Raw genomic sequence first — 21,835 nt, forward strand, 5'->3', positions numbered from 1 at the left:
TGGAGCCTGGTGGGAGATGATTGAATCATGTGGGTGGATCCTTCATGAATGGCTAAGCACTGTCTTTTTGGTGATAAATGAGTTTATGCTCAGTTAGTTCACACGAAGTCTTGTTGTTTAAAAGCCTGCGACCTGCTCCCACTCCTGCCATCTCACATTCCTACTCCCCCTTCACCTTCTGCCATGATTATAAGCTTCCTGAGGCCCCAACAGAAGCAGATGCTTTCACCATGCTGCCTGTACACCCTGCAGAACCATGAGCCAATTAAACCTCTTTTATTAAAATAAATTATCCAGTCTCAGGTATTTCTTTATAGTAATGCAAACGGACTAACACGAATACATTTATCTACATGGGATGATTCAACTCTGTAAGCCACATTTTGGTTTATCTATAGAAAAAAGTGATTAGAAGTACATCAGTCAGTTTGTTTTCCTGAATAGTCACATAAATACCTGACAAAAAACAGCTAGAATATAATTACAGGGCGTTTTATTGACTATTATCTATAACATTTTTATTCCACAAGGGCTTGATGAAGGGTAGAGACAGTTGTTTGAAAGGTACACCTTTCACAGCCTGCGTCTTCACTTAGCAAGCGTTTGTGAAGGCTGCTTTGTGCAACGCTCTACAAAGGCACAATGTTGCTGAGAAAAATCAGTATCTCAGACAGCGACTATCATGGGTTTTGCCACTTTGCCACAGGAGCCACCTGCCAGACACCACTTATAGATACCAGACAGCTTCTTCCAGACTTCAGGAAATTCTAGACTAGACTTCTAGGTCATTTCTCAGACACACACATTCACAACAAGGAAGTGAGGCTCATTAATCATCATGAAGTTCGCATCGTTGTGCCCTACTTATCTCTGTCAGGTCTTTCTCCAGGTCTGTCTTGTCTTCTTGGCCAAGGACAGGCCTGTCACAATCTACATGACCCATCTTCTGCCTTCTCTGTGTAAACATTTGTAACTCCACCCCTCCTTGATGCCCATCTGTGATTGGGGGAGTGGGTTAGTACTGCCCAAGCAGATTCAAAAACTTATTTTCCAGGGAAACTGTGAATATGTCATTTGTTCCTGCCTCTCAAATAAGGAAAATCAATTCATGAAGTTCCCTTTACCCTGACTTCCCTCTTCCCTGTCCGTGGTAGCTCAGTGCGCAGAATCTGGGCTCTGAAATCAGTCTTTGTAGGAGCCCCTCAGCCCTTTGTGATCAGCAAGGGAAGACTGGGAAACGGGGAAAGGAGGACAGGGGCCAACACCTGTGGATCTCCTTGTTTACAGAACATCAGGGTGATCTCATCTGAAGAAGGAAACCGCTACTGAGGTGTACGTTTACAATATAGCATTTTGAGTAATAAATCGAGACAATTTTGTACCAGCCCTGGCGGGTCTCCCTGATTCTTACTGTCCCTCCTCCCCACTCCGATGTATGCTCAACACAGCAGCCAATGATCCTTTTAAACCATAAGTCAGAACATGTCACTCCTTGCTTGAAACCATGCGAAGGCTCCCCACCTTATTCTGAGGGAAAGCCAGAGGTCTTAGAGGCCCACACGCCCCTGCACAGCCCGGCTTCCACCTGACTGCATCTCCAGCTACCTTCCCTCTTGCTCTCTCTGCTGTAGCCCAGGCTCGTCCTCACACATACCAGATCTGTGGCTGCCTCTCTTCCCTGTTCTGGCTGTACGCTCCGCCTGGTCTTCCTCAATACCCACACGCTGGCTCCCTTGCTTCTTAGGGTCTGTGCTCAACCCTTCTGATTTGTTTCACTCTGCTTTATTTTTCTCCACAGCACTTATCATATCTGATATGCTACATATTTACTTGTTTATGTGTTTGTTGTCACTTTTCCTCACTAGGATGTCAGCCCCAGGAGGAGAGGAACTTGGTCTGCTTTGTTTGTTTCATCTGCAGTACTCAGAAGAGGTCTAGGTCTGTTACAGGTGCTCAGGGTTTGTTTTTTTTATATACTTTAAGTTCTAGGGTACATGTGCACAACACGCAGGTTTGTTACATATGTATACACGTGCCATGTTGGTGTGCTGCACCCATTAACTTGTCATTTGCATTAGGTATATCTCCTAATGCTATCCCTCCTCACTCCCCCCAACCTCACGACAGGCCACGGTGTGTGACGTTCCCCACCCTGTGTCAAAATGTTCTCATTGTTCAATTCCCACCTATGAGTGAGAACATGTGGTGTTTGGTTTTCTGTCCTTGTGATAGTTTGCCCAGAATGATGGTTCCCAGCTTCATCCATGTCCCTACAAAGGACATAAACTCATCCTTTTTTATGGCTGCATAGTATTCCATGATTAAATGTGCCACATTTTTTTATTATACTTTAAGTTTTAGGGTACATGTGCACAATGTGCAGGTTAGTTACATATGTATACATGTGCCATGTTGGTGTGCTGCACCCATTAACTCGTCATTTACATTAGGCGTATCTCCTAATGCTATCCCTCCCCACTCCCCCCACCCCACAACAGGCCCTGGAGTGTGATGTTCCCTTTCCTGTGTCCATGTGTTCTCATTGTTCAATTCCCACCTATGAGTGAGAACATGCAGTGTTTGGTTTTTTGTCCTTGCGATAGTTTGCTGAGAATGATGGTTTCCAGCTTCATCCATGTCCCTACAAAGGACATGAACTCATCCCTTTTTATGGCTGCATAGTATTCCATGGTGTATATGTGCCACAATTTCTTAATCCAGTCTATCATTGTTGGACATTTGGGTTGGTTCCAAGTCTTTGCTATTGTGAATAGTGCTGCAATAAACATTCATGTGCATGTGTCTTTATAGCAGCATGATTTATAATCCTCTGGGTATATACCCAGTAATGGGATGGCTGGCTCAAACGGTATTTCTAGTTCTAGATCCCTGAGGAATCGCCACACTGTCTTCCACAATGGTTGAACTAGTTTACAGTCCCACCAAGAGTGTAAAAGTGTTCCTATTTCTCCACATCCTCTCCAGCACCTGTTGTTTCCTGACTTTTTAATGATGGCAATTCTAACTGGTGTGAGATGGTATCTCACTGTGGTTTTGATTTGCATTTCTCTGATGGCCAGTGATGATGAGCATTTTTTCATGTGTTTTTTGGCTGCATAAATGTCTTCTTTTGAGAAGTGTCTGTTCATATCCTTTGCCCACTTTTTGATGGGGTTGTTTGTTTTTTTCTTGTAAATTTGTTTGAGTTCATTGTAGATTCTGAATATTAGCCCTTTGTCAGATGAGTAGATTGCAAAAATTTTCTCCCATTCTGTAGGTTGCCTGTTCACTCTGATGGTAGTTTCTTTTGCTGTGCAGAAGCTCTTTAGTTTAATTAGATCCCATTTGTCAATTTTGGCTTTTGTTGCCATTGCTTTTGGTGTTTTAGACATGAAGTCCTTGCCCATGCCTATGTCCTGAATGGTATTGCCTAGGTTTTCTTCTAGGGTTTTTATGATTTTAGGTCTAACATGTAAGTCTTTAATCCATCTTGAATTAATTTTTGTATAAGGTGTAAGGAAGGGATCCAGTTTCAGCTTTCTACATATGGCTAGCAAGTTTTCCCAGCACCATTTATTAAAGACGGAATCCTTTCCCCATTGCTTGTTTTTGTCAGGTTTGTCAAAGATCAGATAGTTGTAGATATGCGGCATTATTTCCGAGGGCTCTGTTCTGTTCTATTGGTCTATATCTCTGTTTTGGTACCAATACCATGCTGTTTTGGTTACTGTAGCCTTGTAGTATAGTTTGAAGTCAGGTAGCGTGATGCCTCCAGCTTTGTTCTTTTGGCTTAGGACTGACTTGGCAATGCAGGCTCTTTTTTGGTTCCATATGAACTTTAAAGTAGTTTTTTCCAATTCTTTGAAGAAAGTCATTGCTAGCTTCATGGGGATGGTATTGAATCTATAAACTACCTTGGGCAGTATGGCCATTTTCATGATATTGATTCTTCCTATCCATGAGCATGGAATGTTCTTCCATTTGTTTGTGTTCTCTTTTATTTTGTTGAGCAGTGATTTGTAGTTCTCCTTGAAGAAGTCCTTCACATCCCTTGTAGTTGGATTCCTAGGTATTTGATTCTCTTTGAAGCAATCGTGAATGGGAGTTCACTCATGATTTGGCTCTCTGTTTGTCTGTTATTGGTGTATGGGAATGCTTGTGATTTTTGCACATTGATTTTGTATCCTGAGACTTTGCTGAAGTTGCTTATCAACTTAAGGAGATTTTGGGCTGAGATGATGGGTTTTCTAAATATACAATCATGTCATCTGCAAACAGGGACGATTTGACTTCCTCTTTTTCTACTTGAATACCCTTTATTTCTTTCTCCTGCATGATTGCCCTGGCCAGAACTTCCAACACTATGTTGAATAGGAGTGGTGAGAGAGGGCATCCCTGTCTTGTGCCACTTTTTAAAGGGAATGCTTCCAGTTTTTGCCCATTCAGGATGATATTGGCTGTGGGTTTGTCATAAATAGCTCTTATTATTTTGAGATATGTCCCATCAATACCTAATTTATTGAGAGTTTTTAGCACGAAGGGCTGTTTAATTTTGTCGAAGGCCTTTTCTGCATCTATTGAGATAATCATGTGGTTTTTATCTTTGGTTCTGTTTATATGATGAATTATGTTTATCGATTTGCGTATGTTGAACCAGCCTTGCATCCCAGGGATGAAGCCGACTTGATCGTGGTGAATAAGCTTTTTGATGTGCTGCTGGATTTGGTTTGCCAGTATTTTATTGAGGATTTCTGCATCGATGTTCCTCAGGGATATTGGTCTAAAATTATCTTTTTTTGTTGTGTCTCTGCCAGGCTTTGGTATCAGGATGATTCCAGTCTCATAAAATGAGTTAGGGAGGATTCCCTCTTTTTCTATTGATTGGAATAGTTTCAGAAGGAATGGTACCAATTCCTCTTTGTACCTCTGGTAGAATTCAGCTGTGAATCCATCTGGTCCTGGACTTTTTTTGGTTGGTAGGCTATTAATTATTGTCTCAATTTCAGAGCCTGTTATTGGTCTATTCAAGGATTCAACTTCTTCCTGGTTTAGTCTTGGGAGGGTGTATGTGTCGAGGAATTTATCCATTTCTTCTAGATTTTCTAGTCTATTTGCATAGAGATGTTTATAGTATTCTCTGATGGTAGTTTGTATTTCTGTGGGATTGGTGGTGATATCCCTTTTATCATGGTTTATTGTGTCTATTTTATTCTTATCTCTTTTCTTCTTTATTAGTCTTGCTAGCGGTCTATCAATTTTGTTGATCTTTTCAAAAAACCAGCTCCTGGAATTATTGCTTTTTTTTGAAGGGGTTTTTGTGTCTCTGTCTCCTTCAGTTCTGCTCTGATCTTAGTTATTTCTCGCCTTCTGCTAGCTTTTGAATGTGTTTGCTCTTGCTTCTCTAGTTCTTTTAATTGTGATGTTAGGGTGTCAATTTTAGATCTTTCCTGCTTTCTCTTGTGGGCATTTAGTGCTATAAATTTCCCTCTACACACCACTTTAAATGTGTCCCAGAGATTCTGGTATGTTGTGTCTTTGTTCTCATTGGTTTCAAAGAACATTTTTATTTCTGCCTTCATTTCGTTATGTACCCAGTAGTTATTCAGGAGCAGTTTGTTCAGTTTCCACATAGTTGAGTGGTTTTGAGTGAGTTTCTTAATCCTGAGTTCTAGTTTGATTGCACTGTGGTCTGAGAGACAGTTTGTTATAATTTCTGTTCTTTTACATTTGCTAAGGAGTGCTTTACTTCCAACTATGTGGTCAATTTTGGACTAAGTGTGATGTGGTGTTGAGAAGAATGTATATTCTGTTGATTTGGGGTGGAGAGTTCTGTAGATATCTATTAGGTCCGCTTGGTGCAGAGCTGAGTTCAATTCCTGGATATTCTTGTTAACTTTCTGTCTCATTGATCTGTCTAATGTTGACAGTGGGGTGTTAAAGTCTCCCGTTTTTATTGTGTGGGAGTCTCAGTCTCTTTGTAGGTCTCTAAGGACTTGGTTTATGAATCTGGGTGCTCCTGTATTGGGTGCATATATATTTAGGATAGTTAGTTCTTCTTGTTGAATTGATCCCTTTACCATTATGTAATAGCCTTCTTTGTCTCTTTTGATCTTTGTTGGTTTAAAGTCTATTTTATCAGAGACTAGGATTGCAACCCCTGTTTTTTTTTGTTTTCCATTTGCTTGGTAGATCTTCCTCCATCCCTTTATTCTGAGCCTATTTGTGTCTCTGCATGTGAGATGGGTCTCCTGAATACAGCACACTGATGGGTCTTGACTCTTTACCCCAATTTGCCAGTCTGTGTCTTTTAATTGGAGCATTTAGCCCATTTACATTTAAGGTTAATATTGTTATGTGTGAATTTGATCCTGTCATTATGATGTTAGCTGGTTATTTTACTCGTTAGTTGACGCAGTTTCTTCCTCGCATCAATGGTCTTTACAATTTGGCATGTTTTTGCAGTGGTGGTACTGGTTGTTCCTTTCCATGTTTAGTGCTTCCTTCAGGAGCCTTTGTAAGGCAGGCCTAGTGGTGACAAACTCTCTCTGCAGGTGCCCTCTGTGCCTATTCAGCAGGTGCCTACTAAGACTGAAGCATTCAACCTGCCACGGAAGACTGGTCTGCACCTCTCACTGCTCAGGCTGCTGAATGGGTAGGAACAACCACTGAGTGTTCCTAAGCTCTTCTTCCACAGACTCTTAGCAAAATAGAAATAAGGTTGATGGAAAATAAACATTAGTTTCTAAATAAATAAATAAGAATGACTCAAAAGAAGACATGATTGTTTATAGAGAAACATCTCAATCAATATATTATACAAAAATACTTAGTTATGTTAGCAAAGTCACAGAAAATAAGATTCATATGTAAAATTGAATTGTATGTTTATAGAGTAGCAATGATTGGAAATCAACATTGAAAATTTCATATATAGTGACATCAAAAATATTGTCAAAAACTTTAACAAAAAATGTGTAAGACCTCTACACTAAAAATTATAAAACCTTACTGAAGGAAATTACAGAAGACTGAAATAAAGAATAAGACATACCACATCCCTGATTTAGAAGCTTCAATATTGCTAAGATATCAGTTCTCCCCAAATTAATCTATAGATTCACTGCCATTTTAATCAAGATCCCAGTAGGCTTAAAAAAAAAAAAGCAGAAACAAACAAAAACTGATCTGAAAATTTTCACAAGAACACAAATGACCTAGAATTTAGCCAAGAAAACAAAATCTTTTTTAAAAAAATCAAAGTTGGAGGAGTAACACTACTTGATTTTGAGACTTACTCTAAAGCTACAGTAATAAAGACAGTGTAGAACTGGCATAAGAAGAGACACATTGAGCAGTCAAAAGAATAGAGAGTTCAGAAACAGACCTACACATATGCAGTCATTTGATTTTCAACATTGACCGTGAAAAATTCAATGGGGAAAAAATGTTGTTTTCATAAAATTGTACTGGAATAACTGTATGTCTATATGGAAAATAAATAAACTTGACATCTACCTCACAGCATGCACAAAAATTAATTTGAGAAAGACCATAGACCTAAACATAAAAGCTAAAACTGTAAGCTTCCAGAAGAAAACACAGGGGAAGGGAGGGGAGAGAAGAAGAGGGGATGGGAGGGGTAGGGGAAGGGGAAGTGAATAAGTGCCTTGCCCTGAATGCTGAGTGCTGAATGCTGAGTTAGGAAAAGATTTCTTAGGATACCATAAAAGAAAAAAGATAAATTGGTTTTCATCAGAATTTAAAACTTCTACTCATTAAAAAATGAATGGGTCAGCCTCAGCCTGGGATAAAATTCTGTGTGGGGGCAGGGTTTATATAGATCTACATATTATAGAATATATATATATATATATATATATATATATATATATATATATATCTTCTTCCACTCAATAATAAAAAGACAACCCAATTTTTAAATGGCCAAAACACTTGCAATATTTATATGTATCCAAAAAGCACTTGAAAAAGTACTAACATCATTAGTCACCACTGAAATGCTAAATAAATCACAATGAGATTCCATTTCACACCAATCAACACAATTAAAATTTAAAAATTGACAGCATCAAATGTTACTGAGGTTGTGGAGCAACTGGAACTCTTATACATTGCTAATAAGGATATGAAATCATACAACCACTTTGAAAAACTGTCTATTTCCTATAAAGTTACAGATATGCCTACCCTATGGCCTAACAATTCAACTCTAGGTATACATAAACCTAAGAGAAATAAACAATGTATGTCCACAAAAAGCCCTATAGATGAATGTTCGTAACAACTTTATATATAACAGAGAAAAAATATAGACAACCCAATGTCCATCAACAGAAAAATGAATAGACAAATTGTACATTCATACAGTGGATACTACTCAGCAATGAAAAGGAAAGAAGTATGGATACATGCAACAATGCAGATGAATCCTAAAAACATTACATTGAGCTAAAGAAGCCTTGCTCGAAAGTGTACCTACCTTATAATTCTTTGTGTCTGAAGTATAAGAAGAGGCAAAACTAGTCTCCGGTGATAGAAAGGTGCCTGGAAGCCTCCAAGCAGTGGCTCATACTTGTAATCCCAGTACTCTGAGAGGCAGAAGCAAGCAGATCACTTGAGGCCAGGAGTTTGAGACCAGGCTGGGCAACATAGTGAAACCCCTTCTCTACAAAAAATACAAAAATTACCCAGGCATGGTGGTGCACACCTGTAGTCCCAGCTACTCAGGAGGCTGAGGCAAAAGACTGGCTTGAGCCTGGGAGGTGGAGGTTGCAGTGAGCGCCGAGATGGACCCATTCACTCCAGCCTGGGCAATAGAGGTGAGGGTTGGGGGGAAGGTGCCTGGATGGGATAGCAGGGGGCAGGGGGCAGGGGGCAGTGGGTAGGAGACCAACTAACTGTGCATGGGGAAACATTATCCAATGATGGCAATGAGGGTCCTAGTGTATGCACATTTTTCAGTCTCACTGAACCATACACCTAAGTTCTGTGCATTTTACTGTGAATATTGATTATACATCCTTTTTAAATGACAGAGAGAGAGAGAGAGAGGCGCGATTAAGAAAGAAGCAGGGAGAGAAGAAGGAAGGAAGGAGTATGCAAGGAAAGAAGGGAGGGAGGGAGATGAAGGAAGGGAGGGAAAGAGGAGGAGAATGGGGGCAGAGAAGAGAGGGTGGGAAGGGTAGGGGAGGAGAGGGAAAAAGGTACCTTGCCCAGAAAGTGCCGATTGCTGAGTTTGCTGCACTCATTTCTGAGCTTGGGAGAGCCAAAATCAGCAGGGGTGTGCACTCTTGTCTGTCTCCGTTGAGTTCCTGTGTGGATTATGTGATCTGGCAGAGAGTGGATCTGAAAAATCTTCCGCCGAATCTTATGAAGTTGCTCTGTTTAAGCAGTTCTTTCCTTTTCCTTTACCATTTTTCTTTGTTCTCTTTTCCTCTTTTCTGTTTCCCCCTTCCTCTCGTCTTCATTCCTTCTTCCTCTGTCTGTCCTTTTTAGTAGCGGATGAGGAAAATGATTTGCATATTTATTCAATGGCATGGAAAATTTTCTACTACATATTTTTAGGTGAGTTGGCAGACTACCAAAAAACGATGTACTGTAATGACATTTATAAAAAGATACATAAAGAAAGGTGCGGTGGTTCTGCCTGTAATCCCAGCACTTTGGGAGGCCGAGGTGGACGGATCACCTGAGGTGAGGAGTTTGAGACCAGCCTGTCCAACATGGTGGAACCCCATCTCTACTAAAAATACAAAAATTAGCGAGACGCATGGTGCATGCCTGTAGTCCCAGCTACTCGGGATGCTGAGGCTGGAGAATTGCTTGAACCCAAGAGGCAGAGGTTGCAGTGAGCCAAGATTGTGCCACTGCACTCCAGCCTGGGCGACAGAGCGAGACTCCATCTTAAAAACAAAAAAAACAAGCAAACAAAAAAACATAAATACATACAGAAGTGCCTACCAAAGTATTAAGAGTGGTTGCCTATGGGCATTTGGGGCTCACAACCATTTTTACAGTAGAACCTTGCTAACCCGCTGATCCTTATTTTCTCTAGAATCCTGTAGATTGGCCACGCTGCAAACTCCCTGCTGCTGCCTCAAGTTCCCTGGGATTTTTACTAAGAATCACTTGTGTCTGGTCTCAAATATGTTTATGCCATTTGTATTTGTTACTGTAATTTTGTATTTTAATTAAATATTATGTAATCAAAATAATGAGTGGCAAAAGTTTCTATATGAACTAAGGATGAATACTTTGCAAATACTTGACAAAGACAAGTTGTTAAAAAATGAATACTGTCTGATTAGGTATATACAATAGGCCATTCTTGCATTGCCATAGAGAAATATCTGAGACTGGGTAATTTATAAAGAAAAGAGGTTTAATTGGCTCACGATTCTGCAAGCTGTACAGGAAGCGTGGTTCTGGCATCTGTTTGGCTTCTGGGGAAACCTCAGGTAGCTTAGAATTATGGCAGGAGGCGATGGAGGGGCAGGCATCCCACGTGGTGAGAGGGAGTGTAGGGGAGAGGGAGAGAAAGAGAGAGAGTGCAAGAGAGAAAGTATGAACACATTTCTAAACAATCAGATTTCCTGAGAACCCACTCATAGCAACAAGACATGATAGATCTGCCCTCGTTACCCAAACACCTCCCACCAGGCCCACCTCCAACACTGGGGATCACAATTCAACATGAGATTTCATGGGGACATATATTCAAATCATATCAGTATAGTTCTCCCTCTTTCTACCCCATTTTTTTTTTTTTTGAGACGGAGTCTTACTCTGTTGCCCGGGCTGGAGTGCGGTGGTGCAATCTCGGTGCTCACTGCGACCTCTGCCTCCCAGGCTCAAGCAGTTCTCCTGCCTCAGTCTCCAGAGTAGTTGGGACTACAGGTTCACACCACCACGCCTGGCTAATTTTTGTATTTTGTATTTTGGTAGAGACGGGGTTTCACCATGTTGACCAGGCTGGTCTCGAACTCCTGACCTCACATGATCGGCTTCCCAAAGTGCTGGGATTACAGGCATGAGCCACCGCGCCCAGCCTCTATCCCTCTTTTTAAAGAAAAAAAAAATGTCCTTCCTCTTCCCAGGGTTCGACATTTACCATCAAAATTTAGATACAGCTTTAAACGAATACACACACACACAAACACAGTAGGGAGCAATGAAAAATATCTTATTTTAAGTATTTCTTAGGTATAGCTTTATAGTAGTAATTATGGCTAATATAACAACTCTTATAAATACCTTTATTTATAATTTTTCCCTTTCTAGAATAGCTGACTTCAATTGCTACATCTCATATCGCCATAACTCCCAACTGAGCCTTCAGTACAACCTCCTAGACTTGTATTTTAATGTTCACCATGATTACCAAGGCAATAAAAGATGCTGAAGTGAATTCTACAGTCATCAAAAAAAATTAATTATACTTAATATACTACCGATTTTATTTGTTGTATACTGATTCTTTGAAAATAATTGGTAAACCATATATGTTTAATAACTTTCTACTAATGAGAATATTTAATAAGCCAAACACTGATTTTCCCACCATCTTGGAAAACCAAGTTTGATGTCTTCAATATATAACAGTCGAAGTTGACGACATTATTGTGCCATAGGTATTTGTTAAGTTCCACTTTCTCTTCAGAAAGAAGCCTGAGGGGTTTTCTTGATTTAAAGCAGAGTACATCTGGGATCCTGAAATTTCAAACCAGCTAATGAATTTGAGGCTCTTTATTTATTCCACAAAATAAAATCACTTTGTTTAAAATTAATGTGAGCATTATGTATTATTTCATTAAAGGAAGCCTCTGAGGGCAAGAGTAGCTTTCAACCAGATTTACAAGTTAATAGTCGTTTGCAAAGGACTATACACATTTTCCTAGAGAAAAATTATACCACAATCCTGTTTCCTCTCTATCCCTCTATGAACATTGACTAAGTTCAACAACTGCATTAAAAGTTTCTGTGATGGAAGGGCATCCGAGAAGGGAATAAAAAAAACGAGAGGGAAAGTAAGATCAATTTATCTAATTGAACACCAAAGCATGACAATTCACTCATTCATTTATTCACTTAACAAGTAAATTTCGCTATATTTTAGAATGTATCATAAATATTTCAGTTTCACACACAATTACCAAAAATTATATTGTGTGTGAAACTATTTAAACATATAGTATCTGCCCAAGTGCATTTAGAATATTCTTTAATGCCGAGTATGTTCTCTTCTGCTCAACTCTACTCTCTTGGAAAATATGTACTTTAGACAAATTCTAGTTTAACAAACCCAGATCAGAGTTCCATATTGAAAAAAAAAAGGGATTTGTTGAACAAAAGTATAGTTGCTCCAGTTGTAGCTGAAAGGCTTTCTCTGGATTTGTTTTTTCTCCTCGGCCTAGCGGTAGACTGCCTCCAGGGGGCACCAGAGTACAGCAGATTTCTATCAATGTGTAAAGCTAGTTGAATCAAAGTTTCTCGAACATAAAATGGGCTGGGGGTAGCGTGCAGTTGCTAAAGAGAAAAGTGCATTGTAATTTGTTCACCTGTGCATAATTTTCATCGTCTGTTAAAAGTGCCTTTTTTATATTCCATAATCTGGTCCTTTTATTCAAATTTGAAGCAATTGTCAATGGTGATCTCTTCCTGATAATAACGTCCTGTGACAGCTAGCTACTCACCTGCAAATGTCTTATAGTCCAAGCTAAACTATAGCTCCTTGATGGTAGATTCCATTCCTCTTTGTATATTTCTTCAGCTCATAGCTAAATATAGTAGTGCCCAATACTTTTTTTTTTTTTTTTTGGGACAGGGTCTCACTCTGCCTCCCAGACTGGAGTGGAGCAGTGCGATCTCGGCTCACTGCAACCTCCGCCCCTGGGGTTCAAGCGATTCTCCTGCCTCAGCCTCCCGAGTAGCTGAGATTACAGGCACACACCACCACGCTTGGGTACTTTTTTATTTTTAGTAGAGGCGAGGTTTCACCGTGTGAACTCCTGACCTCATGTGACCTTCCTGCCTAGGCCTCCCAAAGTGCTGGGATTTATAGGTGTGAGCCACCGTGCCTGGCCCCACGCCCAATAAATTTTTAATTTAAAAATGGTGCAGAGAAGAGCAGCACAGTGTAAAACTGAAGAGCCAAGGGGCTCTGGTGACTGTTGAGAGTACAGCAGAGTGAAATACAGATGGGAAGTTACTTAGTGGATCTGAAACATGTAAATGGCATTGGCTATCTCAAAATGTCCTCAATGTGATGGTAATTGTTCCTTTTCTTTGGTTTTTTATTTTTATCTTTTTATTTATTTTGAGACAGAGTCTTGCTCTGTTGCCCATGCTGGAGTACAGCAGCACAATCACCCTTGACACCTCAAGAGTCTCAAATAATCCACCAGCCTAGGCCTCCCCAGTAGCTGGGACTACAGGTGCCCACCCCTATACCCAGCTAATTCTTTTTTTTGTTTGTTTGTTTGCTATGTTGCCCAGGCTGGTCTGGAACACCAGGGGTCCAGGTATCTTCCCACCTCAGCATCCTATAGTGCTGGGATTATAGGCATGAGCCACCAATCCCAACCTCATTTCATTTTAAAATGCTATTTTAGGAGGCAGGAGGATCACTTGAGCCCAGGAGTTCAAGGCTGCAGTGAGCCATGCTCATGACATTGCTACTCTAGCCTGAGCTACAGAGTGGGACCCTGTCTCAAAAATTTAAAAAAAAAATTTTTTTTTAAGCTACTTTATAGCAATAGTGTTCTCCAGCACTTCTGGGAGCCTACTTTCCTACAGAGAGCGCAAAATTGAGATACGATGTGCCACGCAGTGCTACACGATGCCATTTTACATCAGGGACTTGAGCATCCGAGGATTTTGGTATGGAGGAGGTAGCCTGGATGCAAAGTTGGCCTGCATTGGCCCAGAACCAATCCCTCGTGGATACTGAAGGAAAGCCATACCAACCTATTTATATTTCCAATAGATTTTCAGACATTACATAATGTAGCTCTCTCAACAGATCACATTTACACAAAAGTTACACTCTGCTTCCAGGTGGTTCATATCTTCTCAAAGGTTCATATAATTAATGAGACTGTGGAAGAATTCAGACCTACTTTTTACAATGATTTTTACTGTTTATTAGAGTGTATTAGCAAAATTCCAGAGTTTTACAAATCATACAAACGTATAAATCAGACTGCATTTAAAACTGTATTTAAACACATTAATATCTCACCAAGGGCATTTAGATGAATCTATGACATATTCCTTAATATGAAGCATGTTCCCTTAAATTATACCTCCCTGAAGGATGGTTTGCTCCTGGCCAGCTAGGGCAGGGAAGGGTGTGGGGTTAATAATTTTAAAAACTGTGAATCAGATTCTGGGCTCACCATTAGCTGAGCTGTTCTTTCTATGACTTCATATTTATGCTGTATTCAGCAAATATGGACCCAGATACCTTCAAATATTAAGTATTTATCCTTCAGAACCTTAAAGAAACACGGGTGACCAACCATGCCTCATCGTCACAAGGGTTTAAAAATGAATGAGTGAATTTGTTCTGAAATTTGGGGTGGGAATGTAAGAATGAAATCCTTTCTACATAAAATTCCATTGAATGGGGCCACTGGGAAGGCATTGATTGCCCCTGGAGAGCAATGCATCAAAACTGAGAGAAAGGAAGAGATTTTTTGAGCCATTTTGCCTTTAAATTTAGCAATGATACTCTGACTTTTTTCAGCAAATTACTTAATAATGGACTCCAATTAGATAGAATCATATAAAAGAATCTGTAAAATATATTCTCCAACCAAACTTTCTTCCTGTTTAAATTGATATTTTAATATTAATCATAGTTTTCATTTATACATAAAAATAGTTATCACATTATATACATATGTATCAGATACACAGCCTTGACTTTGAAGGAAAAAAAAAAATCCGGGTGTCACTAAGTCCTGCTCAAAATGAAGACAGCTTCGCAGGATTTTCCCAAAGACACATCTTCCACAAATTATCTTGGTCCTGCCTAAGCAAGGATATTACAAACAATATAAGAATATAGTCCAGAAAATGTTAGCTAAAGACTGACACCCAGTGGCGGAGGTGATTTAGTTGGTGAATTATAGCACAGCTTCTTGCATAGGAGTGAGGGCTGCACGTTGTGGGTGTTTCTCTGTAATACATGGTTTTCATTTAAGACTCGGGGTCACTGAAGGCCAGATTACTTCAAAAATCTAAACATACATTCTTGACCTGAGTAATTTTTTAAATTGATCATTTGATTTCAATTGTAAATGTAGACATTCCCAGAGTGCACAGGAACTAACCACATTTTCTGCACTCTGTAGCCTCATGTGTTGCTTTGAACGTCCTTTCCACCCTCCAGCTGCAGTTCCGTCCCATCCTTCTTCCTTCTTTGTCAAGAAGTAGGCACAGACCGTGGATCTCAAACTTGCAGGCATCCCAGCTATCGAGGGAACCTGTTAAAGACGCTGATTACTGAGCCCACCTTACGCCTATAGAACGGGACGCTGTAGGCGCAAAGCTGAAAAGTCCTGTTTGAAACCAGCCGCAGGCTCACTTCGGTTGTGCGAGTCCTACAGCAGTGACTGACTTCTGTGTACTCTCCCTTCCTCTGGCAACTCCCTTAGGAAATTATTTAAGGTCAGTTATTGACAGAGGGCTTCTCAAATTTTGTTGTGAATCACATCATTGATTTTGATGCAATGAGTCTGGGGTGGGGTCCCACCTTCTACATTTCTAACGAGCTCGCAGGTGATACTGCTGCTGCTGCTGCCTATCCTGCATCACATTTGGAGTAGCAAGGGCAGGAAATCTACGCCCTCTTAGAATGTAACGCCGGAAAGTGGTCTCCCTCTTACGTTTTTTAAAATTGTGAGTTTGCTGGTTTGAGCAATAAACTCTGAAGGTTAAGCATGCATATGCAGTACACGATTCTAATGAAATAAACTGTACAGCAAAATTAGCTGTCATTAACAATGTATCATCAATAATGCATATGACATGGTAATTAGGTATAACTTCTTAGCCGGCCGCATAATTGTCATAATTAATATTGCTTTTACAGAAATCACATCTTTAGATTTTCTCTTCTCATGCAACCGTCTCCCTCCCGATATAAAAGAGCTTTTAACCATCATGTTCTCCCTCACCCAATGATATGGGTAAGTTTAAAACCAGAGTGTAAATGATTTTGTCACAACATTTTATTTTTGACAAGGGGAATAATTTAGGAAAATAGAAAGTTGTTTGAAAGGTAAATCATTAAAGAAAAAAGAAAACAGAGTTTGAAAATGTTAAAATCAAAATTTCCCAGATTCACAGTTTTGTTTAGGTCGACTTCATCATTGTGAGCACCACTGAAAGACACAGGTGTGGTTCACTCGAAAGTCTTCGGAAAGAGTAAACAGATTTTAACACCTGCCACTGATAGAGTAAGGAGCGGCCTAGGGATTGGTAAAAAGGATATTGACGGTGAAACACCCATATGAAAAGAAACTTCACAAACGTAATTTAAGTCTTTCACGATTGTCTGTGACCACGTGGTTGGGGAGGGGGAAAGTGTTCTCAGAAACAAGGCTTTCCTACAGTAGGCAGAGGCATGAAAAGATTCAGGCACATCACTTCCTGCCAGGGATACTGTCAAGCGAACCCCAACAAAAGCAAGAAGATGATCATATTCCTTTTTTTGTAGTATTGCCTTCTCCAAGAGTCTATTTCAGCAATCCACTCTAGCCACCAGGTTGGAGCAAAAGAAATGAGTACTTCATCCAGCTGACTCTGCAGAGAAAATTAGCTCACGATATTTAACCAACATAAGATACCCTCTTAAAGAAATTCAGCAGAGACAGTAACACTATAAAAAGATTTGCCAAAAAAAAAAAAAAACACCAAGAGTTAATAACCTGAGTGGTATTTTCATTTTATTATGAAGAACATAAAAGCTAGAAAAAAAAGAAATAGAAACAATAGTCAAGAAACAATAAAGAAATACAATCATAAACTCCTGATCCTTTGATGGCAGGTAAGACAGAAGAGAAGGGACCCTTTCCCTGAGGGCCAATCTTGCAGCAGATCTGAATTACCGAGGTGAGTTCTCCACCCTCTGCCTGGGAGCTGATGAGAGGGGTGTGATACTGTTTATAAAGCGCTGGCTAGTATTATAAATTTCCCTCACTTCTATAATCTAGTCAATGTCTACATCTATTTCATTTATTGATACTAAGACATTCTTTAGAAGTTTCTACTTTAATGTTTTCCCTGCACAGTACACCTTAATTCTTAAGTTTATAAGTTTCCATTCTTCCTAATCACAAAAAAGTGTTCAGATAAGAAAAGCACTTTAAGAACAATTTCCTGTTAAGTTATTCAGGATGGTGTTTGAGCAACAAAGCTATTACAGAAATCAAGTTTTAAAGCATTTGAAATCAACTGCCCTTGGCAGCCCATCTTTCCCAATGAGCCGCACAGTATGTACACCCAACTGTGACCATTCATTTGCCCTTGTCCTCTCCCTGGAATAAATCCCAACTGGACTCCCACCTCCAATGTGAGTCAGAACAGCCCTTCCAGCTTCCCTCTGCCCCCTCGTGGCAGAGATCAAAGTTGCCCTCTAGCTTTGAGTGTTCTCTAGGGCCCAGCACGACTTTTAAAAAGAGCAGTTCCTGGCTTTTCAAGGGTCCTCTCTGTCCCTGGGATTTCTAGGTGTCCCATGGGGCATTGCAAATTTGCTGAGTCAAAGTTTGTGCAGCCAGATTTGCACAGCACGTGGTGGTGGCGGTAGCTTGCTTTGAGCTAATGCTGCAGTCTGCTTCACCAAGCAAAAGATGACTAATCTGGCCTATGAGAGAGTAATGAAGCTGGGCATTGTATAGTGTGATTTTTTGATGCAGGAAAGTAAGTTTGATGTGTGGTAGCCATAGTGAGACTACCCTCGGATGGGGCGGTGCCCACTTTACTCAAATCAGATCCAGCCAGGGGAGTCAGACCTAGCAAATTACACCATAGAAAATTATGCCTCCGAATGAGAAACTGCAATCTCAAGAGTGAGTAATTAGGGTTCCTAATTGCACAACATTATTGAAAGTTTCTCCCACCTCCTTCAACGAAATAGCATGCCTCCCATAGATCCAACCCTAAAGGTATACTGAAAGAGATTTGGCTAGCTCTAAAAGAAAATCAAGTTGTATTCAAAGAAACTCAATAATAGCTACAAATGAAGCCACAGTTGTACTCTCTCTTCTATATTGCACTTGGCTCCCTAGAGGCAAGCTCAATTAGCCCATGCAATGATGCTAACCCAAAGGCAGGACTGGGGGAAAGGAAGAACCCAAGATACCATTTGGCGGGACACTACAGGCCAGATGAGGAGCTGACTTTGACCCGGAGCTCTCAAAGTTGGCTGTCCATTGGAAACATCTGGGGAGTGTCTAAGAATACCAAGAGCAGTGTGCTGTTGGCCTGGCTCTTAGGGGAGGAAGTGGGAGTGGGGGCTGATTTGTGATTTGTCTTATTTGTCAATTGCTATACTACAAACATCAAATTGTGGCCAACTTTTTTTTTTTTTTTTGAGATGGAGTCTCGCTCTGTCACCAGGCTGGAGTGCAATGGTGAGATCTCTGCTCACTGCAACCTCTGCCTTCCGGTTTCAAGAGATTCTCCTGCCTCAGCCTCCTGAGTAGCTGGGATTAGAAGCACCCACCACCACACCAGGCTGATTTTTTGTTTTTAGTAGAGACAGGGTTTCACCATGTTGGCCAGGCTGGTCTTGAACTCCTGACCTCATGATCTGCCCACCTCGACCTCCCAGAGTGCTGGGATTACAGGCATGAGACACCACACCGTGCCCGGTCACACTGTGGCCAATTTTAAGCTACCAGAAGGATGTCACTGAATACAGAGTTGGAAAGAGAATTGCAACCAGAATGAGCCAGCTCCCGCACATCATTGAAAAGACTGGGCTTAAGGAGTGAGGCCCGAGCATGGGGATGTTTAAAACCTCCCCCAGGTGATTCCACTGTGCAGCCAAGTTTGAGAACCGCTGACCTCTCTGTGTAGCTTTCTTCCAGGCTGCTGCTGCTGGCGCCCTTCGATCATCAACTCCACAACTCCCAGGTCAGTATATTCCCTTTATGATACTGTTGCCGCTTTTGGAAAATGTGCTTAGGGGAAGGTGCTTCTCCTCTTCCCCTGACATGCTAAGTTGCTCATTGAGGGTGCAGTGTGGATGCTCTCTAAAGGTAGTTCATTTATTAAAAAATATGTCTTAAGTAATGCGTTTGAGGCACATGCTAGGCGCTCAGGAAACAGGACTGAAAAATACTCTTTGTAACTTCAAGCGGCTTATAGTCTGGAAAGAGAGAAAGAGTTAGCAGCAGTGTCAAGGGAGCACAGGGAAGGAGCCCAGAAAGCATGCGTTGTTGCAGATACTGTTTATCAGCTAACCCAGTGCTTTCTCAAACCCTTTGTCGTCTCCAAGATAACAACTAGAAAATCAAGTGCTGTCTTCCCCAGCTCCCCTTAAAGCTACGCCTGGCAAGAAGACAGTTTTACTCAAGGAGAGAGGGAAGCTAAAATCAGCTGGGAGCCTCCAAAGCAGTTTTTGCTTTTAATGTTTAACAAAGGAAAAAATGAAAGCATATGCAAGGGTGGTAAAACCTCTGTCCCTGGAGCTCAAGGCAACTGCCTGGAGCTGATGCAGCCACTGTATAACCATGAGGTAAAAGCCAAAAGAATCACTGATACACTAGCACTAGCATCTTTTAGTCGTTGAACCAATACCAGAAGCGGCCTCTGTTTGTCTGCAGGTGTGTAGGTCAGGATTTATCTGGCTTGCAGCTGAATGCAATCAAAACTGGCAAACTGGTACAGGTATGGAATGCAAACTGGAAGGTAGGGGTAGAATGCTTCCTCACGGGGAAAACGAACAAGCTGAATCTTAGAAGATGAGACAAGTTAGTAATGGAGAAACATGGGGAGGAAAGGGTTCTAAGCAGAAGAGTAATATAAGCCAACGTCTATAGACCGTGAAGCATCCTATTTTTGCTAACTACAGGAATTGAAACTTGATCCTAAAGGCAAAGGTTAAATTTTGAAAAATTTTAGATTGAGAAACTATATGACAAAATATGTGTTTTAAAAAAATATTACCCTCTAATGTGGTCTATTGCTTCTAAGAATTTTCTTTTGCTTTTTGTTTGTTCGTTTGTTTTGTTTTGTTTTTGAGACAGGAAGGATCTCTGTTGCCCAGGCTGAAGTGCAGTGACATGATCACAGCTCATTGCAGCCTCAACCTCCCAAGCTCAAGTGATCCTCCTGCCTCAGCTTCCCAAAGTAGTGGGATTACAGACATGAGCCACTGCACCTGGCCACTTTTAAGAATTTTCTATTGAACTACTTAATTTATAAAAGTGAAAAACCAGAAACAATCTAAACCTTACCAATAGGACATGGTGAAATAAATTATGGTACCACCCTATAATGGAATATTTTTATAACCATATTTTTAGGGAATATATTATTTTACTAGTGGCATAATAACTAAAGAAAAAAATCAGCCCAGCACGGTGGCTCACGCCTGTAATCCCAGCACTTTGGGAGGCCAAGGCGGGTGGATCACGAGGTCAGGAGATCGAGACCATCCTGGCTAACACAGTGAAACCCCCGTCTCTACTAAATATACAAAAAAAAAAAAAAAAATTAGCTGGGCGTGATGGCAGGCACCTTAGTCCCAGCTACTCGGGAGGCTAAGGCAGGAGAATGGCATGAACCCAGGAGGTGGAGCTTGCAGTGAGCCAAGATCGCACCACTGCACTCCAGCCTGGGTGACAGAGCGAGACTCTGTCTCAAAAAGAAAAAGAAAAAAAATCACAATATAAAACCTCAACCTTTTAGGAAAAAAAATGCATAGAGAAAAAGACTACAAAATTTTATGAAATTGTGACTGTGGTTCTTGCTACGTAGGGAAAATACCACTAATTTTTATTTTTTAATTAATTATTTTTCCAGATTTTTAAGTAAGCATTTTTATCATCAGGGAAAATGTTACTTAAAATCTAAAAATGGCAGCCACAGTGGGGGCTAGCCTGGAAGCAAAGAAATCAGCTCCCAAAAACTGTCTGTTTTGCTTCTGGGCCTTTGTGCTGTGTAACCTAGAGTTGGAAAATAATATTCTTAGGACATTCTCGAATCTTGCTCTTCCTTCCCACCAAAAGCATTGCTGTGGGCCTGGCATGGTGGCTCATGCCTGTAATCCCAGCACTTTGGGAGGCCGAGGCAGACAGATCACTTGAGGTCAGGAGTTCGAGACCAGCCTGGCCAACCCGGTGAAACTCTGTCTCTACTAAAAATACAAAAATTAGCCAGCATGGTAGTGGGTGTCTATAATCCCAGCTACTCAGGAGGCTGAGGCAGGAGAATTGCTTGAACCCAGGAGGCGAAAGTTAGAATGAGCATAGATCGTACCACTGCACTCCAGCCTGGGCAACAGAGCAAGACTCCGTCCCAAAAAAAAAAAAAAAAAAAAGCATAGCTATGGTGCTATGTTCCCCCACAAAGCATGTGAGCATGTGTTGATTCTCTGGAGTCCCACTCTGGCATTCGTAGCCTTAACATTCCTCAGTGGGTTTCGACTCTGCTGGCTTCTTTAGCCCAGTATTTCCCACTACCTTGAGTGAGCCCCTTCCCACCCTCCTTCGGGGTAAGAATTCATTTATTTTGGATAACCCCGGGAGCAACATGATGAGTGTTTATGTTCCACGTCTCTCACAATCCTTGCCACGACTAC

At 40.8% G+C, this 21,835-nt stretch overlaps 1 long non-coding RNA gene across 3 annotated transcripts in view; it reads left to right on the forward strand.

Annotated features, from left to right (window-relative positions):
- Nucleotides 1-21,835, forward strand: part of LOC134733445 (uncharacterized) — a 50,017-nt gene that overhangs the window by 12,190 nt on the left and 15,992 nt on the right. For 2 of the 3 annotated variants that reach the window (XR_010116897.1, XR_010116898.1), the window contains 5 exons: nucleotides 1,866-1,949; nucleotides 15,488-15,693; nucleotides 16,118-16,214; nucleotides 17,075-17,139; nucleotides 19,108-19,164. This is a non-coding gene — a long non-coding RNA (uncharacterized lncRNA). The remainder of the gene's footprint in view (nucleotides 1-1,865; nucleotides 1,950-15,487; nucleotides 15,694-16,117; nucleotides 16,215-17,074; nucleotides 17,140-19,107; nucleotides 19,165-21,835) is intronic. The other variant, XR_010116899.1, reaches the window with a different exon arrangement.

The sequence above is a fragment of the Symphalangus syndactylus genome, chromosome 2, assembly GCF_028878055.3.
Source record: "Symphalangus syndactylus isolate Jambi chromosome 2, NHGRI_mSymSyn1-v2.1_pri, whole genome shotgun sequence".
NCBI lineage: Eukaryota > Metazoa > Chordata > Mammalia > Primates > Hylobatidae > Symphalangus > Symphalangus syndactylus.